General features: G+C 37.7%; 1 non-coding gene across 1 annotated transcript; it reads right to left on the reverse strand.

The window, feature by feature from the left end:
- Nucleotides 1-7,177: 7,177 nt before the first annotated feature.
- LOC111747082 lies at nucleotides 7,178-7,296 on the reverse strand. The gene has a single exon (XR_002783370.1). It is a non-coding gene; the product is annotated as a 5S ribosomal RNA (ribosomal RNA).
- Between the last annotated feature and the right edge of the window lie 2,538 nt (nucleotides 7,297-9,834).

Here is a 9,834-nt window from a genome sequence, read left to right on the forward strand (position 1 = left end):
TCTCTTCACATTCTCACCAACCTTGAACGTGACCGATCTATCTTTATTTTAAATTTCCACTAATCCAATGGGGGAAGGTATTTCTGTGTTGATGTGACTTTCCAGATGACTACAGAGATTAGAACCACATATAGCTTCTGATCAGGCATTTGTAGTTTCTTCTTTTTAAATTCTTTGCTCATAATCTTTGACTCTTTTGTCTTATTAACTTGGACATTTGATGGAGTCATTGTAAATGAATGTTATATGTATGTTGACTAGATTTTAGACTTTCGTTAGATTTACTTTGTGTCCTGAAATATGACACAATTTCCTGTGTGGTTCATATGTACTCGAATAGAAAGGCCCTGCTAAATGAAGTTTGCAGCGGCATTTTGCTTTTATACGGATGCCTATAAGAGACTGTGTGTGCAGACCTGACGGACATGTGGAATGACAGTGACTCAGCCACCGGAAAACCTCAGGCCCAGAATTATGCAACATCAGCAGCAGGAATCACATCATGAGCATCAGTATCTTCTGAGACAGGTAGACTTCAGATCCTTCTAGAACTAGTCGGAGGAAGTGGTGATTTATTACTGATTTGGATACTAATCCTAATGCCTTTTCATTATCAAATAAAAAAGCCTGGGAAATAAAAAACTGGGAAAAAAAAGAAAAACCTAAGGAAAATGAGATCGACAGGATTAAGTGAGCTTGGGTACAGGCTCTGGGAAGTGGTTCTCGCGTGTGTGTTTATGATAAAGGATCCAGAGTTCTCGGAAGGGCCTCTCGTTGGGGCAGATGGGAATTTCATCATTCCAAAAGAATAAAATCACACCCACCCTTGCCTCCAGAAGCCCCGTGGTTCTTGCGAGTAACAAGACTGACTTGGTTTAAATGATGGTAATAAGATTTTTTCAGCACCGAAATCAGAAGTTTGGGGCTCTTGTGAAAGCCACTGTGCGATTTACTCTCCTGAGTTTATGAGTGTGGTCTGCTTAGAATATGGCGAGTGAGAATATGCCAGCGAGAGGATCGTAAGAGGAGAAACTCAATACCGCTAGGAACTGAGACGTCCCTATGCACTGCAAGTATGGAATTAATTTAACTGAGGGTTTTTTTGTGCTTTAGATAGAAATACAAGATAGAGGGAGGGGGGGGAAAAAAAGGGGTGGCGGGGAGAGAAGCTGCCAAAAATGTATAATAAAAACGTGAAAAAAGTCATCGATGAATCTAACCAGTAATTATTATAAACATTCATTCCGAAGTCAAATTATTGATTTTCATGCACCAGAACTATTTTAAGAAATTAGCTAATTTGCCATGTGAATATTTGGCATTTCGATCCTTTGCCAATGAAGATTGAAAAGTGGCTCTAATAGTTAAGGAATTCTCACAAAAGCAAAGTATCTCTTCACATACAATTGCATTTATATTTTATAAATCCTGGGCTAAATTATGGCTATCATTTCTCTTAAACCTCATCCAAAAAAAAAAAAACAGAATTAAATTGCCTCGAGTCTTTTTATTGTGAGTGCAAAATACATATTTTTTTTTTCTCCATCTCTTGTAAAGGAGTAGAGGTCAATGCGAAAAGAAAAAAAAATGTATTCAAAGATATCTGAATAAACTCACTTGTATCTGTATCTATTTATACTGCATTCAAAATTGATGAAATTTCACAGTATAGCAATTTAAATCTCTAGATAATTATGCAAATAAGTTGTCACCTTCAGGTACGCTATCTTTTCAGATTTTTTTGGAAGGCTGTGTTCACTGGTAAATAAGGAATGAATGACAGGGAACGCTGTCTTCTGTCTGTCCAAATACATGTTTTAAGAGGAGCAAACTGTTGGACACAATCGAGCGCTGTGGCAGCTGCACTGTGCCTTTACGGAGCACCATAAATTCAAATTAATTAATCCAAAATGAATTACAAATTATTTTCGTAAACTACACATTGATCCTTAAGGGTTATTTAAACAGCTGAACTTGATGTCAGTGGCCCCATCTGCCAGAGCAGATGCTTTATTCCAATATGACTATTATCTGAATTTTGAAGGCAATTCCCATAATCGCAAGAAACATTTACAAAATGAAGAGAAGAGGATAGTTTTTTTCTGATGATTGGGAATACTTTTTTATATATTCGATCGTGAAAGTTATTAAAATTAGGAAAGCAGAACACAAATCTAAGTTTAGCGGCAGGACACCAGGATAAGGCCGCCCTCGCGAAAATGATTTTCCGTGTCACACTTTGCCCACAGATATTTTAAGCCTTTACCACTACACATTAGTCGTCCTTATAATATTTGGATTGAATTTACTAGCTTCTTTCTAAATGACCCATTTCAAGTTCATTTGCCACGTCGTCACTTTGGGACTCATGTTTTTCTTTTGGTTTTGACCGAACTGCTGGAGAGAATGCAGTTTGGAATATAGTTGCTCAAAATCTACTTTCGGCGAGAAAATTCTCAAAGTCCCATATTACCCATAAGCGGTTCCAGGTATAGATTTATAAAATGAGAAGTTTAAGACACTGAGTGACCAAAAATATATAGACAAGGCTATAAGGCGAATGCATGGAAGAAACACACCCGAAGAATGATTTCTACGTGAGGATAGATTAAGGACCCAGGAGCCATCGTGGACCGAGGAGATATATGCAATGATGCCAAATGCAGCCCAGATGTGGTGGTGACTTGGTGACCGGCTGTTTGCCGTCACCCAGGGGACCGGTAGACAAAATGGGCTAGACGAGCACTAGGAAATGTCAACAGCTAGAAGCAGCAGAATAGATGTGAGACGGCGACGGGGATAAATCATTATAGCACAGTGCGTCGTGACAACCGCAGAGAGGCGGGCGCACCGATTTATTTTTACCCTCATTGCATTCTTGCTATCGCCGGACATCCGATACTTCAAATTTCATATTTATTTTTGTGAGACACCATGAAGATGCTTGGAAACAGGTTGATCCCTTCGCATCTTGCTTTTGAGATGTGTTAGGCAGGACCAAGCACACGTGCGGCGGAGGCCGATTGTTTCCATGGTGAGGCGGGACTCTTTGGAGCATCTCCTCCCCACCAGGTGTCCGGTCCTGCTGGTCGCCTCCCCGTCTCCTAGCTGGAACCCAGATGTGACAGCCCCCTACCTACCTGCGCCGTGAACGTCCTCCGACCTCAAAAGCGACTTTTATCAAAGGCTCACTCGTTATAAATGACCCTCCCAAGTCGACGTTATAAGAAGAAATGGGGCAACTTCGAAAAATAAAAGGATCTCCCATCTGACGGAATCTGCCTGCGATGGAACAGTGTGTTATTGTGGAAAACAGGAAATTGGAAATTCAGATCTCAAGCCAAGAAACAAATAGACTTTTGACTGCTTTAACTTCTCTAAACCTATATTCCCTAATCAGTAAAATCACGATCGTGGTGTAGTAGTGTAAAAGGTAGATGTGAGATTTAAATGACCAGCATGCAGCACAGGCTCAAAACATTATGATCGTCTACTACTCGCCATTATTCTCACGGTGATGCACATTTTCATTCTATCTACATCGAATGCATATTCCGAAGAATCAAATACATGTCTAGTTCCAGGTCGCCACAAACAGAAGTGGCTGCCGAGGAGTCGTATTCCGCGTTTAAGGGCGGGCAGGAATCCTGTGATTTAATCAGGCTTCTTTTCTCGGCCCTCATCGCCTGCGCCCAAAGTACTGTTGAAAAGAACCCAGCAGAACGATTCACTGCTGTTCAGCAACTTAAATGTCACGCGTGAAGCCAGTGGGAGGGGACACCGCTGCCTTTCAGAGTCTATTACATCTGTTTCGTGATTACAGTTTTTAGGATGACCTCTTTCAAAATCTTTCCATTTGATGCTTACCATACATCACTTCGCCGTCCCCTTTGCCTGAAGGAAACCCAACAAAAGCATCCCTTCACTCGTTTTAAAAATACATTGTCAAATATAGAAGACACGGCTGAAGAAAACAGCACATTGTAAGCGTTAACCCGCTCTTAGGTTCGTAAACAAAACAACAAAACAACAAAACAAAAATGGTTTTTATTATTTTGTATGTGGGCATGCCATGTATGCTAGAAACTTCTTTAAGAATAAAAATATTTTCCTGAAAGATCACTAGGACACTTTAAAAAATATGGAGTGAGTCTGATATTCTCAACTAAATATATTTTGGCCGAGTGTTTACAATATGAAAACAATTCTCTGAGAGCTTGGCTCGACTGAACAAACATAAAGTTTACTGAAAATAGCTCAGTGTGACTCAGTTCGTCTTTGGAAAAGAAATTCAATTGACTTCTTGGCTGTTAACAAGACGGATGCTTCAGCTGTGAGCTTCTCTTTCCAGTTTAGATTTTGGTAAATGTAAAGTTGTTCTTTTTTTTTTTTTTTTTTTTTGAGCATTTAACTCTAGCAAGTTGAAGGCTGTGCTATTCAGATTAAAGATACATGTTACCTGTAAACTGAAATTTCATGCAGCAATTAAAGCAAAAAGAAACCTTTTATGTATTGATAATCTATTTCTGTTACTGCTTTAGCTATCTGATTTTTCTAAGGAACTGCGGAGAGCAAGATAGAGCATATTTATGCGACAAGCATATTAATGTGTTCCAAGTGTTGTGAAGTGTATTTTAAAGTATATCCAGATTCATAACTAAGGCATGTGTGAATGCCTTCCTTGAGATATACGTTAAGAATGTGAATATTTTATTTCCTTGTGCCCTGATATCTCCTCGCAAATAGTGAAATAAAAGGTGTCTAGACAGCCAAGTGAGACTTTACCTACGTGACACCAAAAGAAATCTGTAAAATCAACATTTAAGAAGTCCTAATAATATGCCGTATCCAATTATTGAGGGAGAGAACACAGAAAAAAAAGACGCGATACTTTTCGAAAGCCTGCCCTGTGGCACGCCAGCTCAGCGCTGTTTCCTGTGTCACCTCTAATCCTCACAGCCTGTGTCAGGTAAGTATTCTCCAGGTTTACATCTGAGGAATCCGAGGATCGCACACCTCCAATTACAGTCCCACAGTCACACGACACATCAAAGGGCGCTTATGATGATTCAGGAGCTCAATACTACCTACGTTGCATGGAGCCTGATTTAGCACAGAAAAGAAAGCCTGAATGTTTGTGCCAATCCATGGCCCAAATTTGCTCTCATATATTGCCGGGCCACTTTTTCCTTCACCGTTCTTTTTCAGGAAATAAGTTTCGTGAACCATATTTCTTTTCTCAGAACTTCGTTTTGATTCTTTACTCCTCCTAGAACATGTCAGTTGTTTTTTATGAAGACATTTTTTTAAAGCAGTGTAGGGTTCATGGCAAGATCGAGTGGACATAAAGAGATTTTCCATACATCCCCTCTCCCAGGCATGGCCTCCCCATTATCAACACCACCACCCCACCCCCCAGCAGAGTGGTGCATTTGTTAATAATTGATATTTTTATTTGGTTTACTTAGTAATATTTTTTTGATTTCTCCTTGGACAAATGCATCATTTAGAAGCGGTCTTTTAACCTCTACGTATTAGAGGATTTTCCAGTTATCTTCCCGTTATTGATTTCTAGTTAATTCCACTGTGGTCTGAAAGTAGCCATCGCGTGATTTCCATCCTTTTATATTTGTTAAGAGGCGTCTTATGGCCCAGAGCGGGGTCAGTTCTGGCGACTCTTGGTGCGAGCTTGAGAAGATATGTCTTCTGCTGTCGTTGGGTGGACATGTCTACAGAGGTCCTTTACACCCAGTCGACCATGGCACCATGAGCTCGACTGTGCCTTCCTGTGCTCGCTGTCTGCTGGGGCTGGCCATTTCCGGGAGGCGTGCTCAGTCTCTCAGTGTGGACTCGTCCGATTCTCCTCGGGTTCTATCCGGCCTCGTCTCATGTAGCGTGATGCTCTGTAGTCAGGCGCATGCGTGTTCAGGATTGTTAATTCTTCTTGGAGAAGAATCCTTTATCATTACGTAATGCCTTTCTCGATCTCTGATAACTTTCCTTACTTTGAAGTAGCTTCTGGCCAAACTTAATAAATTTGGATCGGCATTAGCATGGCTTATTTTTCACTGTCCGTTTGCTTGTGTCTTATAAAATGGGTTCTTGTAGACAACATATAATTGGGTCCTGTCTTTTGATCCACCCCGATGGTCTTCACCATTTAATTAGTGCGCTTAAAGCACTAATTAGACTTTCAAAGTGATTATTGGTATAGTTGGGTCAATATCTACCATATCTGTTGCTGTCTTCTATTTGCTGCCATTGTTCTTTGTTCCTGTTTTTGTCTTCTTTTATTTTTCTGCCTTTTATGATTTTAATTAAACATTTTATATGATTCCATTTTCTTGCCTTTCTTAGTATATCAGTTATACTTTTTTTTTCACTTTCTTTTTTTTTTTTTTTTTGGTTGACCTAGACTTTGCAATATATATTTACATCCAAGTTCATCCAAGTTCACTCTACAGCTAGTATGAGTACCTTATACTAACAAAAGAATCCTAATTTCTCCCACTTGTCTCTGTATCATTGCTGTCATTTATTTCACTTATGTATAAGCATACATAAGCATATACATAACTATATACATAATCATGCATGATCAAATATATTCTTGTTATTGTTTTGACGTAAATAATATTATTATTAATTTTTGAGATGGAAATGTTTATACTTATTTCTGTCAAGATTCTGTTTCCTTAGGTCATATATTTAGAACAGGAACTATTGGTAGCGGAGTTTATTAAGACTCCTGATTCGTACAGCATGAATCTTTTAGAAGGATTCCAGCAAGTAAGTTCCCTTTGCCTTATGTAATTGCCCATTGAACCATATACCGGCCAGAATTTTCCATTCCTATAGAAAAATAACTTAATCTCATTATCTTTTAAAGAAATAAAGAGTATTTTCTCAAGTTATCTAGCAATTGTTTTGTTGCGTAAATTACTTGTTCACGTATTTTTTCTTTTATTTTTAATGGTTCTCAGGTGCAGATGAATTAATCAAATTAATCTACCTCAGATGATGGCACATTATTATGTTCAGTCCAACGGATATCTCGATAAAGAAACATTTAAATATGAGATTCTTTTTTTTTTTTTTTTTTAGGCGAGGCGACCCTTGGTTGACCTCACAGATTGCAAGGACCTTGTCATTACAATCCCTTATTTTTTATTTTTTATATCTATAGCACCCAGTCTTCCTAGGTGGTCTCCCATCCAAGTACTAACCGGGCCCGACCCTGCTTAGCTTCCGAGATCAAATGGGATCAGGCTTGTTCAGGGTGGCATGGCCATAGACTAAAATATGGGATTCTTATCAACTTCTATTGTCAGTAGCTGAAGGACTCTATTACCCATAATCTTAAATTAATCTGGGAATTATTAAAAGCTTAAATAGGAATACCTCTAGTAATATCATATTAAAAAGTTTTCCTTCAAGTATAAAATCAAAGAAGAAAATGAAGTACACATTTCTAAGAGCATCATTACCCTCGTGATAACAAATCAAACTCTTTATAAATCTATAGCCAAGTCCATCTATAATAAATAATTCCATAGCAAAAAATTGTAAATGATTCTGCTTCTATGATATTACTGAATTTTCTTCGAACTTCTTATAAGAATTTTGATTGTTTCCAGTTTCTAAAAGTGAGATACAATGTATTTTTTTAAATTATAGTCCCCAAATCTATAGCATTTCTGAAATTATAGTAGATAGTTGAATGTTGACTGAACAATTGAATGAATGAATGAAAGTCTAATAATTGAAGCTCATTAGTAAAGGGTATTGACATTCTGGATTGAAAAAAGGCAAAGCGAGTTGGCAAGCAGCTGACGGCCCGAGGGGAAGCTTTTAAGTAACTAATAAAGGCAAGAGACACTAAGCTACTATGATTTTGGAATTGTGCCATGCATATTTCTCATCATACATCTAGTAAGACTCAATTATTTATGCTAATGGACTCTGTGGATAATTAAAAATAATTTATTACTTAGGGAATGAAATACATTTTTATACTTACAAAAGAATGTGAAGAACCCATGTGTCCCAAGAATTCACAATTTATCAAAATATTGAACTATATCTTGACAATTTACTTAAGAGAAGCTTGAAATATATATATATATATATATCTTCACTTTTCTGTCTCCCAGCTACATAGATCTTTTCTTTTTCTACCCTTAACTTCAAAGGAATAGATATGTTTTCATTACTGAGTAATAAATAATGCTAAACTGAGCTGTCCTAAATCTTTCATGATATTTGCTTTCTGAATGCTTTAAGAAGATGCTCATCAGAGCTCCTGGCCCTTTCCTGATAAAAAAATAACTATTTTAGTTAATTATTCTTTAATAAGAAACATTTTTAACTATGTGCTAAGAACTGCACTAGACATTAGAGAATTTCTAGGGAAACTATCCTTAATTTTAAGGAGCTGATGATTCTTTAAAAAAAGACCCCTTTCCAAATGAATGAGGATATTGCAAGTCCAGAAAGGCTAACAGAAGATACGCAGACACACATAAGAAGGCACGTGGATTTCAGGATGGACAGACACCTTTTCTTGATTCAAGATATTAAGGTATGGGTTAGAGAAAGTCGTACTTTGTTTTTTAAAGATTGACCACAGGCAGATTAAATGTGACAGAATTTTTCAAGCATATCGTGTTAGTATGAATTGCCTAGGAATAAAATGTGAGGAGACAGCAGAGTGCCAAATCCTTATGGGGGGCATGCTCCTGAAATATAATTCTAGAGAGGAAGGGAAGATGGGGAAGAGGGAAAAGCTGGCTCTCAATGTCATGGTAACCGAGGCTTCGGCTGTAAGAATCCTCATCTCCTACCTAGTAAAAGCACATCATCATCCATGGTGAAAAATTCTTTAGTTTTCCCTTTTGTTTATGAAAATGTGTTTGCTTGTTTTTTTTCACAATCAATGCAACAGGTATACATGTGATGATTTAATCAGAAACTATATATAATGAAATAACATAAAGCCAAAGACATCGTAGAACAGTAAAAAAGAAAAATTGAGCATAGCTAAATAGCTTTATATAATGCTACATAAAAATAAATATCCTTACGTACTAGCCACTCATAGCTCTTTGTTTACAGTGTGGCAGCAATCAAAGCAGACCGACAGCGCAATCCTGGGGCCCGTGGTCTGATGTCCATGTCTTGTTCCTTACAAGAAAGGCGTGACTAATACAGAATGAGTAACTTTCACTATTATTCTGATATCTACCTTCGAAATCACATAACCTCCATAATTAAAATAGGCTGATTAGAATTTACTGGAAAAAGGAAATGGGAATTTGAGACCACTAGAGAATTTATTTGAAAAGCGACTTCAAATACCAAAGATTGTTTTACTGTAATTATTTTCCTTTTGAAATCTGTCTATCTTGCTACAGAAAAATGATAATAAAGCAAGAAAACAGAATTTCAGCAAAGCTGACAATACAAGTGTTTGGCTGCGGACTTCAGTATTTACATTCAAAGCACAGCTCAAACCCCCTCATTCATTAATGACTTTTTTCTTTTTTCTTCCTTCACTGTCTGAATAATTATTTACCCTGTAATCTATTTAAACAAACTTCCACATAAGCATAATCTTAATGTGAAACGTTATAATGTCTCTTGAAAATGTACACTGAGTGTGCAAAGTCCCTTTAATTACTTTTAATCGTGATTATGCAAGAACCATGAAAGGTACGTTAATAATACTTCTGTTACATGTGAAGAAGCCGAGATTCTAGGAAGATTAACCCAAGAATCCAGGAGTCACTGAGCCAGGTCATAAGCCTCGCCCAGGTGTGCCCCGGCTCTGCACTC

The sequence above is a fragment of the Pteropus vampyrus genome, unplaced genomic scaffold (assembly GCF_000151845.1).
Source record: "Pteropus vampyrus isolate Shadow unplaced genomic scaffold, Pvam_2.0 Scaffold209, whole genome shotgun sequence".
In the NCBI taxonomy this organism is placed as follows: domain Eukaryota; kingdom Metazoa; phylum Chordata; class Mammalia; order Chiroptera; family Pteropodidae; genus Pteropus; species Pteropus vampyrus.